The following is a 13,099-nucleotide window of genomic DNA, read 5'->3' as shown; positions in this document are numbered from 1 at the left end:
TAATCTGAACCCGTTATAACGCCGGTTAAACTGTTATGTATGTAAGCACTTCAGAGTTATACCAAGCTAATAAGTCACTCCTAAGATAATGTTGTAAGAGTGTGCTTAACTGTATTTTTAATTTACTTTATAGTTCTCACTGAAGGGGATAATTCTCACTGAAACTACAGAATAAAGCCGCCAGTTAAAATCATGGAACGGTTGTGCTCGTGGTTACTGAAGGGAGCTACAAGACCATTATTCGTTTCGAATTCACCAACTCAAAGACGCTTGCCCGCTCCATCATAACTCCGTAAGTTTTCCCTCCCTGTGTAGATCAAACGTCCTGCCTGTAACTCCTGGGTATGCCCACATCATTAATGAATAAGATGTGTAGAAAACTGTTTAGCCATAGTTAAAGGCCTTTCATAAAGAGCCTGTCATGATTGCCTGTGCCACATGTTTAACACATATTGCTTGTTACCGAATACTACTGTTGTACATTTAATATCTACTAGCCGATTTCGTCGCATTTGCACAAATTCTGTCCTGTTACTGTGGTCTTTTTAAAAGTCAATAAATATGTGTGTAGAGTGTACATGTTTGTTTCACTGTAGATCTGTTTAAGACCTCCTAGAAACACCTAATTTCATCCCACAGCATTAATTAATAAGCTGTGTAGAAGCTGTTTAGCCATAAGTAAAGGCCTTTCATAAAGCGGCTGTCATGATAAACCTGAATCTGAAATTACCTTTAGGATCTTTTCTTTGGGGTTCTAATCTCCCCAGGTGTACAGGCCCTGCAAATCCTTAGGCTGGAGCCATCTGGAAGCTCTGTGCCTGTACATATAAAGAGAACTCAATAGGAAACTAGGCTGAGAAACATTATTTAGATGGCTGTTTAATTGTTGTTTAAAGCCTGAAATGGACACAATGCCCAAGGGACCTTGTTTCTAACACACACACACAACAACACACATTCCTTGTTTCTCACACACACCCACACACACCCACACACACACATATTCAGGTCTTTAAAAAATGGCTTGCTCTGGACATTTATAATGCTGAGGCCACAGCGCTATCTATAGCCCCAGACATTCCTGCTTCATAGATAACAACCATAAGGGAGATAAAACTGGGGGGTGGAGGGGGGCATGGGCCCCAAAAGTTCAAACACCCTCTAACACATGACCACACGAACAGGGGGCGGGGCGGGGGCACATATTCTGTACATGTCATCAGGTCATAAGGTCAGCAATCAATCAATTTTGACACCCCTTGGAGGCTTGGTGCAAGTACAAAGAAAAAGTACCAAAGTCAACCATGGGTGGCTGTTAACTAAAATAATGGCAATTCGTGTAGTTTTGACTTAGTGGTTGTTTCTTTACTAACTAGGAAAACTCAACAGTGTGTAAGTCTGAGAAACATTATTGAGCTGGTTGGTTTATTGTTGTTGAAAGCTTGAAATGTACACCTATTGAGAAGTGATTTTGCAGCAACAGTTTTAAAGTGGGTAATCGTATCATATATATATATATATATATATATATATATATATATATATATATATATATATCCTTGCATGTTTGAATTAGAGCTCCTTTAAAGTGTTTTAGATTATGATAATAATGTTATATTATTTTTATAATAATACATATCTGCAAACCAAATGTTTTTCTGAAAACCCCTTTTTGCATCTTCAATAGTTGTAGATGTTCCAACGTTCGTAGACCTTTCATACAAAAAGACCTAATACTGTCTGTTTCATCGGTTCCTCCGATACAGGATATTTGGTTTAGAGAACAAAGGCTATGAATTCAAACAACAGGAGGGGATGTCGTGACATTCTGTCTGCAACCGGGTTGGGGGGGGTCACCGGCCGCAGATTAGAGGTATCTATGTTTAACCCCGGGTGGTCGGCTGATATCTCGACATGCCTTATGCATGATAGTGCACACCTTGGTTTCAAACGATTCTCTACAGATAGAATGGGGCTACATGCTTGGGCCCCTGTTGAACACACACCCCCACCCTTTGTTTTTGAAACAAACACACACACACACACACTCCTGCTGCTCCGTCACACGCACACTCATGCACGCACCCTGATTTTCCGTGTCTTTTTTCTTCGTGACAGACCGGGGTGATGTCGTGAAAGGACATTTTCCTATCGTTAAAGGGTGAGATACATTTTTTAAACCAGTGATTTAATTCCAAAATATTTAGTACATACGTTTTAAAGACGTGTTAGAATTAATGACCAAATTGTACTACTATTTAAACAAGAATCATTAGTATTTTATGTAAAAACATTGGAGGCCTACAGTTGTACCGCACACGCACGCACCCGGATTTTCTGTATTTTTTTCTTCGTGACAGACGTGGTTGATGGCTGGAAAGGACATTTTCCCTTCGTTAAAGGGTGAGATACTGTTTTAAAACAATTGATTTAAGACCCAAAATATATAGTACTAACTTTTTAAAGACATGTTCGAATTAATTAGCAAATTGTACTACTATTTAAACATGCATCATTAGTGTTTTTATGTAAAAATATTGGAGACCTACAGTTGTACATTATTACAAACTTTATAACATACCATTGTAGGAAAGACTATAAATTGCTTCTGAGAATCTACGTCTAACAGTCGCTTCCCAATCACCTATGTCCAGTAGCCTTCAGAAATATCTATTAGGAGGGATTCCCTTATTCACATCTCTTTTTTAATCTGTCCTGGCAGCTAAATATTCGGGGCTGTGGGTTTGCGCTAAAGCTGTGGTAACAGTGTTAAAGTATATGCTCCACGTTCTGTCCCTAACTATGTGTGTGTTTCGAGACATTTTTTTTTGTTTTAGTTTTATAATGGTTACATGTTCAGTACACACCCCTGCATTCTATATTATTAAGTAGGCTGTTGGTCTTTGAGGTCCGTTATGTCAATTTGCCTTTATACATCTCATTGACCTACTGTCAACTCCCTCAGTTGTAAACATCTACAATAATCATTAGACGTACGCGTCAGAGTTATCATACCCCGTGTCGGGGTTTGTACAGAGTTGGTTAAATCCGCTCTTTTGCTCCCCGTTTACATGGCTAATAATCTCCAAGCTGCTCTAAGCGGTGTTGTTTGTGTGAATATTGTTTTCCATAAAGTTAATAACCCCCCTAAAACGAAATATGAAATGACCTCTTCCCCTATCGTTAAAGCGTGAGATACATTTTTAAAACCAGTGATTTAATTCAAAATATTTAGTACCTACATTTTAACACATGTTATAATTCCAAAATGTTTAGTATTTCTTACAGATAAAGGGTCCTGTTAGCCCCGACCTGTAACTGACAGTTAGACTTACAGGTTATGTCGTTGTCTTTTGTTTGTATTGTTTATGTGTCCGCTGTGCGGGGAAAATGATAATACAAGCGGAACTACGTAGCTAATACTGTTGTAACGGGGATCCTTATTGTAGCAACACACTTTTGTAGGGAAGGCAATCCTGCGCTGCGTTAGCTAAGTTTTCATGTCATCGGGTGTAGTTCATAAAGGTTGAAGAGTGTATGTTAGGATGAAGTGTGAATTCATGCCAGGAATAATAAGTGTGAAGTTTGATTTCCTCCTTCTGTAATAAGCAGCCAATGAGGTATTTTTTCCTTTATTCATGTGTTTAATCTGAACCCGTTATAACGCCGGTTAAACTGTTATGTATGTAAGCACTTCAGAGTTATACCAAGCTAATAAGTCACTCCTAAGATAATGTTGTAAGAGTGTGCTTAACTGTATTTTAAATTTACTTTATAGTTCTCACTGAAGGGGATAATTCTCACTGAAACTACAGAATAAAGCCGCCAGTTAAAATCATGGAACGGTTGTGCTGTGGTTACTGAAGGGAGCTACAAGACCATTATTCGTTTCGAATTCACCAACTCAAAGACGCTTGCCCGCTCCATCATAACTCCGTAAGTTTTCCCTCCCTGTGTAGATCAAACGTCCTGCCTGTAAATCCTGGGTATGCCCACATCATTAATGAATAAGATGTGTAGAAAACTGTTTAGCCATAGTTAAAGGCCTTTCATAAAGAGCCTGTCATGATTGCCTGTGCCTCATGTTTAACACGTATTGCTTGTTACCGAATACTACTGTTGTACATTTAATATCTACTAGCAGATTTCGTCGCATTTGCACAAATTCTGTCATGTTACTGTGGTCTTTTAAAAGTCAATAAATATGTGTGTAGAGTGTACATGTTTGTTTCACTGTAGATCTGTTTAAGACCTCCTAGAAACACCTAATTAAAGGCCTTTCATAAAGAGGCGGTCATGATTGCATGTGCCTCATGTTTAACACGTATTGCTTATTACAGAATACTACTGTTGTACATTTAATATCCCCTAGCAGATTTCGTTGCCTTTGCACAAATTCTGTCATGTTACTGTGGTCTTTTTAAATGTCAATAAATATGTGTGTAAAGTGTACATGTTTGTTTCACTGTAGATCTGTTTAAGACCTCCTAGAAACACCTAATTTCATCCCACAACATTAATTAATAAGCTGTGTAGAAGCTGTTTAGCCATAAGTAAAGGCCTTTCATAAAGCGGCTGTCATGATAAACCTGAATCTGAAAGTACCTTTAGGATCTTTTCTTTGGGGTTCTAATCTCCCCGTGTGTACATGCACTGAAAATCCTTAGGCTGGAGCCATCTGGAAGCTCTGTGCCTGTACATATAAAGAGAACTAAATAGGAAACTAGGCTGAGAAACATTATTTAGATGGCTGTTTAATTGTTGTTTAAAGCCTGAAATGGACACAATGCCCAAGGGACCTTGTTTCTAACACACACACACACACACCCACACACATTCCTTGTTTCTCACACACACCCACACACACACACACACATATTCAGGTCTTAAAAATGGCTTGTTCTGGACATTTATAATGCCTATGTCCCAGCGCTATCTATAGCCCCAGACATTCCTGCTTCATAGATAACAACCATAAGGGAGATAAAACTGGGGGGTGGAGGGGGGGCATGGGCCCCAAAAGTTCAAACACCCTCTAACACATGACCACACGAACAGGGGGGCGGGGCGGGGCACATATTCAGTACACGTCATCAGGTCATAAGGTCAGCAATCAATCAATTTTGACACATGCCGTATCCTATTACTCTCTAAAGTAGACTAGGTTATAATGTATAGTAGTGGTTTGTTAGTGATATGTAGATGTTATATTATGTAAAGTAGACTAGGTTATAATGTATAGTAGTGGGTTGTTAGTGATATGTTATATTATGTAAAGTAGACTAGGTTATAATGCATAGTAGTGGGTTGTTAGTGTTATGTAGATGTTATATTATGTAAAGTAGACTAGGTTATAATGTATAGTAGTGGGTTGTTAGTGATATGTAGATGTTATATTATGTAAAGTAGACTAGGTTATAATGTATAGTAGTGGGTTGTTAGTGATGTGTAGATGTTATATTATGTAAAGTAGACTAGGTTATAATGTATAGTAGTGGGTTGTTAGTGATATGTTATATTATGTAAAGTAGACTAGGTTATAATGTATAGTAGTGGGTTGTTATTGATATGTTATATTATGTAAAGTAGACTAGGTTATAATGTATAGTAGTGGGTTGTTAGTGATATGTAGATGTTATATTATGTAAAGTAGACTAAGTTATAATACATAGATGTGGGTTGGTAGTGATATGTAGATGTTATATTATGTAAAGTAGACTAGGTTATAATGTATAGTAGTGGGTTGGTAGTGATATGTAGATGTTATATTATGTAAAGTAGACTAGGTTATAATGTATAGCAGTGGGTTGTTAGTGATATATATATGTTATATTATGTAAAGTAGACTAGGTTATAATGTATAGTAGCAGTTTGTTAGTGATATGCAGATCAAGGTCTATACCTCAGCTATAGCCTACATATCATAAATAACCAGCCTAAACCTGTTCAGATCAGTTCACATAATGTTATAGTCCTTCCAGTAGCAGGACAGAGAATGTCCACTATATATACAAAAGTATGTGGACACCCCTTCAAATTAGTGGATTCGGCTATTTCAGCCACACCCGTTGCAGACAGGTGTATAAAATCGAGCAGACCGCCATGCAATCTACATCTACAACGGCTCAACTGTGAAGAAATAGGATGTGAAGTGAAGTGGAAACATTTAGGAGCAACAACGGCTCAACCGTGAAGTGGTAGGCCACACAAGTTCACAGAACGGGACCACCGAGTGCAGAGGCACAGAAAACGGTCTGTCCTCGGTTGCAACACTCAATACCAAGTTCTGCAACGTCAGCAAAATAACTGTTTCGTCGGAAGCTTCATGAAATGAGTTTCCATCGCCGAGCAGCCACATACAAGATAACCATGTGCAATGCCAAGCATCGGCTTGATTGGTGTAAAGATTCTTTGGAGTTATGAATCACACTTCACCATCTGGCAGTCCGACAGAAGAATCTGGGTTTGGCGGATGCCTCGAAACGCTACCTGCCCGAATGCATAGTGCCAACTGTAAAGTTTGGTGGAGGAGGAATAATGGTCTGGGGCTGTTTTCCTTAGTGCTAGTGAAGATAAATCTTAACGCTACAGTATAAAATTACATTCTAGACGATTCTGTGCTTCCAACTTGGTGGCAACAGTTTGGGAAAGGCCCTTTCCAGTTTCAGCATGACAATGTCCCCGTGCACAAAGCCAGGTCCATACAGAAATGGCTTGTCGAGATCGGTGTGGAAGAACTTGACTGGCCTGCACAGAGCCCTGACCTCAACCCCATCGAACACCTTTGGGATGAATTGGAACGCTGACTTCGAGCCAGGCCTAATCACCCAACATCAGTGCCCAACCTCCCTAATGCTCTTGTGGCTGAACGGAAGCAAGTCCCCGCAGCAATGTTCCAACATCTACTGGAAAGCCTTCCCAGAAGAGTGGAGGCTGTTCTTGCAGCAAAGGGGGGACCAACTCCATAGGAACGCCTATGATTTTGGAATGATATGTTCGACTAGCAGGTGTCCACATACTTTTGGTCATGTTGTATATATAGCCTAATCTAAATAATATAATATAGTGTAATCTAAATCAAGTCAAATGTTATTGGTCACAATGTCTGAGCAGCATAGACTAAGATACAGTATAATAGTATAGAATACAGTATATACATATGAGATGAGTAATACATAGACTAAGATACAGTAGAATAGTATAGAATACAGTATATACATATGAGATGAGTAATGCATAGACTAAGATACAGTAGAATAGTATAGAATACAGTACATATATATGAGATGAGTAATGCATAGACTAAGGTACAGTAGAATAGTATAGAATACAGTATATACATATGAGATGAGTAATGCATAGACTAAGATACAGTAGAATAGTATAGAATACAGTATATACATATGAGATGAGTAATACATAGACTAAGATACAGTAGAATAGTATAGAATACAGTATATACATATGAGATGAGTAATGCATAGACTAAGATACAGTAGAATAGTATAGAATACAGTATATACATATGAGATGAGTAATGCATAGACTAAGATACAGTAGAATAGTATAGAATACAGTATATACATATGAGATGAGTAATGCATAGACTAAGATACAGTAGAATAGTATAGAATACAGTATATACATATGAGATGAGTAATGCATAGACTAAGGTACAGTAGAATAGTATAGAATACAGTAGAATAGTATAGAATACAGTATCTACATATGAGATGAGTAATGCATAGACTAAGATACAGTAGAATAGTATAGAATACAGTATATACATATGAGATGAGTAATACATAGACTAAGGTACAGTAGAATAGTATAGAATACAGTATATACATATGAGATGAGTAATACATAGACTAAGGTACAGTAGAATAGTATAGAATACAGTATATACAAGATCCAATCCCCGAGCTGACAAGGTAAAAATCTGCTCTTCTACTCCTGAACAAGGCAGTTAACCCACTGATCCTAGAGGCCGTCACTGAAAATAAGAATTTGTTGTAAACTGACTTGGCTAGTTAAATAAAGTTAAAATGAAATAAAAAATCAACACATTAATCTGTCTTCTAATGCAGTGGTGTAAAGTCAGTGAGTAAAAATACTTCTTGTAATTTAAGTTGTTTTGTGGGTATCTGTCCTTTACATATTTATATTTTTAACAACTTTTACTTTTACTTCACTACATTCATAAAGAAAATTATGTACTTTTTACTCCAGACATTATCCCCGACACCCAAAAGTTGTCGTCACATTTTGAATGTTTAGCAGGACAGAAAATTGTTCAATTTGCAGAATTATCAAGAGAACAACCCTGATCATCCCTACTGCCTCTGATCTGGCAGACTCACTAAACAGACAACATCCCTGATCATCCCTACTGCCTCTGATCTGGCAGACTCACTAAACAGACAACATCCCTGATCATCCCTACTGCCTCTGATCTGGCAGACTCACTAAACAGAGAACAACCCTGATCATCCCTACTGCCTCTGATCTGGCAGACTCACTAAACAGAGAACAACCCTGATCATCCCTACTGCCTCTGATCTGACAGACTCACTAAACAGAGAACAACCCTGATCATCCCTACTGCCTCTGATCTGGCAGACTCACTAAACAGACAACATCCCTGATCATCCCTACTGCCTCTGATCTGGCAGACTCACTAAACAGAGAACAACCCTGATCATCCCTACTGCCTCTGATCTGGCAGACTCACTAAACAGAGAACAACCCTGATCATCCCTACTGCCTCTGATCTGGCAGACTCACTAAACAGAGAACAACCCTGATCATCCCTACTGCCTCTGATCTGGCAGACTCACTAAACAGAGAACAACCCTGATCATCCCTACTGCCTCTGATCTGGCAGACTCACTAAACAGAGAACAACCCTGATCATCCCTACTGCCTCTGATCTGGCAGACTCACTAAACAGAGAACAACCCTGATCATCCCTACTGCCTCTGATCTGGCAGACTCACTAAACAGAGAACAACCCTGATCATCCCTACTGCCTCTGATCTGGCAGACTCACTAAACAGAGAACAACCCTGATCATCCCTACTGCCTCTGATCTGGCAGACTCACTAAACAGAGAACAACCCTGATCATCCCTACCCTCTGATCTGGCAGACTCACTAAACAGAGAACAACCCTGATCATCCCTACTGCCTCTGATCTGGCAGACTCACTAAACAGAGAACAACCCTGATCATCCCTACCTCCTCTGATCTGGCAGACTCACTAAACAGAGAACAACCCTGATCATCCCTACTGCCTCTTATCTGGCAGACTCACTAAACAGAGAACATCCCTGATCATCCCTACTGCCTCTTATCTGGCAGACTCACTAAACAGAGAACATCCCTGATCATCCCTACTGCCTCTTATCTGGCAGACTCACTAACCAGAGAACATCCCTGATCATCCCTACTGCCTCTTATCTGGCAGACTCACTAAACAGAGAACATCCCTGGTCATCCCTACTACCTCTTATCTGGCAGACTCACTAAACAGAGAACATCCCTGGTCCTCCCTACTGCCTCTTATCTGGCAGACTCACTAAACAGAGAACATCCCTGGTCATCCCTACTGCCTCTGATCTGGCAGACTCACTAAACAGAGAACATCCCTGGTCCTCCCTACTGCCTCTTATCTGGCAGACTCACTAAACAGAGAACATCCCTGGTCATCCCTACTGCCTCTTATCTGGCAGACTCACTAAACAGAGAACATCCCTGGTCCTCCCTACTGCCTCTTATCTGGCAGACTCACTAAACAGAGAACATCCCTGGTCCTCCCTACTGCCTCTTATCTGGCAGACTCACTAAACACAAATGCTTTGTTTTTAAATGATGTCTGAGTGTTGGAGTGTGACCCTGGCTATCCGTAAATTAAAATAACAAGAACATTGTGCAGTCTGGATTGATTAATAGGAATTTTCAATTATTACAACTTTAATTTTACTTTTGATATTTAATTATATTTCAAACCAAATACTTTTAGACTTTACTAAAGTAGTATTTTACTGGTGACTTTCACTTTTACTTGAGTCATTTTCTATTATTTTCTATTTTCGCCAGCAGCATACCACCCTGCATACCACCCTGCATACCACTGCTGGCTTGCTTCTGAAGCTAAGCAGGGTTGGTCTTGGTCAGTTCCTGGATGGGAGACCAGATGCTGCTGGAAGTGGTATTGGAGGGCGTGATTGGAGTGATTGCGGACACTGCCCTGTGTAGGGTGCTGTCTTTCGGATGGGACGTTAAACGGGTGTCCTGACTCTCTGAGGTCATTAAAGATCCCATGGCACTTATCCTAAGAGTAGGGTGTTAACCCGGTGTCCTGGCTAAATTCCCAATCTGGCCCTCAAACCATCACGGTCACCTAATAATCCCCAGGTAACAATTGGCTCATTCATCCCCCTCCTCTCCCTGTAACTATTCCCCAGGTCGTTGCTGCAAATGAGAACGTTCTCAGTCAACTTACCTGGTAAAACAATGGATAAAACAAATAAAAAAGGTATCTTTACTTTTATGAGTAAAAAGTATGAAAGTACTTTTTCCACCACTGTTCTAACGTTCCATATGAGACACAGTTTCAACAGACATTCTGGAACTGAGTTCTGTTTCCACCACTGTTCTAACGTTCCATATGAGACACAGTTTCAACAGACATTCTGGAACTGAGTTCTGTTTCCACCACTGTTCTAACGTTCCATATAAGACACAGTTTCAACAGACATTCTGGAACTGAGTTCTGTTTCCACCACTGTTCTAACGTTCCATATGAGAGACAGTTTCAACAGACAATCTGGGACTGAGTTCTGTTTCCATCACTGTTCTAACGTTCCATATGAGAGACAGTTTCAACAGACAATCTGGGACTGAGTTCTGTTTCCACCACTGTTCTAACGTTCCATATGAGACACAGTTTCAACAGACATTCTGTAACTGAGTTCTGTTTCCACCACTGTTCTAACGTTCCATATGAGACACAGTTTCAACAGACATTCTGGAACTGAGTTCTGTTTCCACCACTGTTCTAACGTTCCATATGAGACACAGTTTCAACAGAAATTCTGGAACTGAGTTCTGTTTCCACCACTGTTCTAACGTTCCATATGAGACACAGTTTCAACAGACATTCTGGAACTGAGTTCTGTTTCCACCACTGTTCTAACGTTCCATATGAGACACAGTTTCAACAGACATTCTGGAACTGCGTCGGCTACAAAGTTACTTTCAATTTCATATCAGTAAATAAAGTAACGGTCACTGGGTGAATTAGTTTTGCATTGCCCGGCTCCCCGGGGAAGCAGAGTTTAAGCATTTTACATCATTCCATTGGTCCATAAAATATATGTCCACCCACCTGTAGCACCGGGCCATGCAAAACAAACTTCCCACTGTCGCAGTGACACAGAGTTCTAATCCCAGACGAGTTTCTTCAAGACATCTCTCTTACATTATTTTTGATAAACATATAATTTACTCGAAACCAAGTTTAGCTGTGTTTATTTCCTCCAAAATGTGAGTTACTGTAGGACTTTAATAATTGTAAGCAGTCCTACAAACTCAAAAGGTTTTAATTTGAGAATGTTCATTTGTTTGCCTCAAATATTAAACTGTCTTAAAATATTTGATGATTAGTTGAATCAGGTGTGTAAGTGCTGGTAAGAACAAAGGATGGAGAAACCCTGAGATAAACATTAAACCATATCATTGAAAAGCTCCTCCACCATCTTTACCAGACGTTTTACTGATAACATGTCGGACTACTGATTAGTTTACACTTTGAAAACTGCTGTCTGTCAGCAACTCAGCTCAAGTAGCAGTTCTACTAACTAGTAATATCTCATTCCAGGTATTAATTATCTTATTCTGTCCATTAGAATAGATTATTGTTCAGAAATACTTACTTTATTTTTCAATAATCTCCATATAGTGTTTTTTTCTGCTCTGTCGTCTCAAAATGGATCCTGAACAAAAGAACAACTTTACTTTCTGTTTCAGCTCAATATACTCCCCCACCCTGATAATAAAGTGTTATATTGGTATCTTCCACTAGATGGCAGTAAACACCTGCTGTAACTAGACTTTACAACTCTGTGTTCTGTTTCATACAGGTAGTGTCCCAGAGTTGGAGTGGTGATCTAGGATCAGGTCTCCCTCCATGTAATCTGATTCATTATGATCTAGGATCATGTCCCTCCTCTCCATGTAATCTGATTCATTATGATTGTTTTGTCTCATGTCTCTTTATATTCATGTAGCCTGGGGAAATGTAGCTGTATTGAAATCACCTTGTTTTATAACCTTCTTTGTTTCTCAGCAGTACTTCAGTCCCAGTCTCATGTCATCTTCAATGGATCAGTCCCAGTCTCATGTCATCTTCAATGGGATCAGTCCCAGTCTCATGTCACCTTCAATGGGATCAGTCCCAGTCTCAAATTCATCATGGGGGCAATTCTCATCTAAGTTGCAGCTTAAAAGCTCTGTGTGGTTTTGTTAGATGTGTGACCGATAGAAGCTGAAACATCTATTTGTTTTCCACACCAATTAACTCCACAGGTAGTTAGAACATGTGGTTCATGCTGTTGATAGAGGCCAATATGTGTGAGTAGTCTGGACACAGATAATGTTTGCTCGTTGCAAAGTGGACAATTGAATAGAGTTGGCATTCTTCAGAAAGATTGTGAACCTTGGAATGATGGGATGGAATCATGGAGATCATTGGTACTCAGACACTTGCAGACATCATCAAAGGGACCAGTCTTCCACAGCCACTCTAATTCAAGTTGACACTAAAAGCAGAAGTGAAATGTATTAGTGTTGAGGCTAAAACAAAACCTATCCCCACTCTCTCCAGACAACCACCTTTCCTCCTAATTAGTATTCATGGTTGTTCCATATCGAAGCAGAGCTTGTCAGGAAAGGTGAAGATGTCTGTCTCTTATTTATCTGACTCCATATTTCTTAGTTTGGGACATTATGGGATTCTTACAGTCCGCATTTAAGTGTTGACTCAGATAATATGATGCTCCAAATGGGGCATTAAGTTCTTCTTCCATGTCGACCCA

The 13,099-nt window shown here is 39.5% G+C and overlaps 1 long non-coding RNA gene across 1 annotated transcript; it reads left to right on the top strand.

Moving 5' to 3' along the window:
* Positions 1–1,566: 1,566 nt before the first annotated feature.
* LOC135568545 (uncharacterized) lies at positions 1,567–4,452 on the top strand. Its single transcript, XR_010462675.1, has 2 exons — positions 1,567–2,403; positions 3,779–4,452. It is a non-coding gene; the product is annotated as an uncharacterized LOC135568545 (long non-coding RNA).
* The last annotated feature ends 8,647 nt before the right edge of the window (positions 4,453–13,099 follow it).

Source organism: Oncorhynchus nerka, unplaced genomic scaffold, assembly GCF_034236695.1.
Source record: "Oncorhynchus nerka isolate Pitt River unplaced genomic scaffold, Oner_Uvic_2.0 unplaced_scaffold_1497, whole genome shotgun sequence".
Lineage (NCBI taxonomy): Eukaryota > Metazoa > Chordata > Actinopteri > Salmoniformes > Salmonidae > Oncorhynchus > Oncorhynchus nerka.
This window is presented reverse-complemented; position numbering and strand designations above follow the sequence as displayed.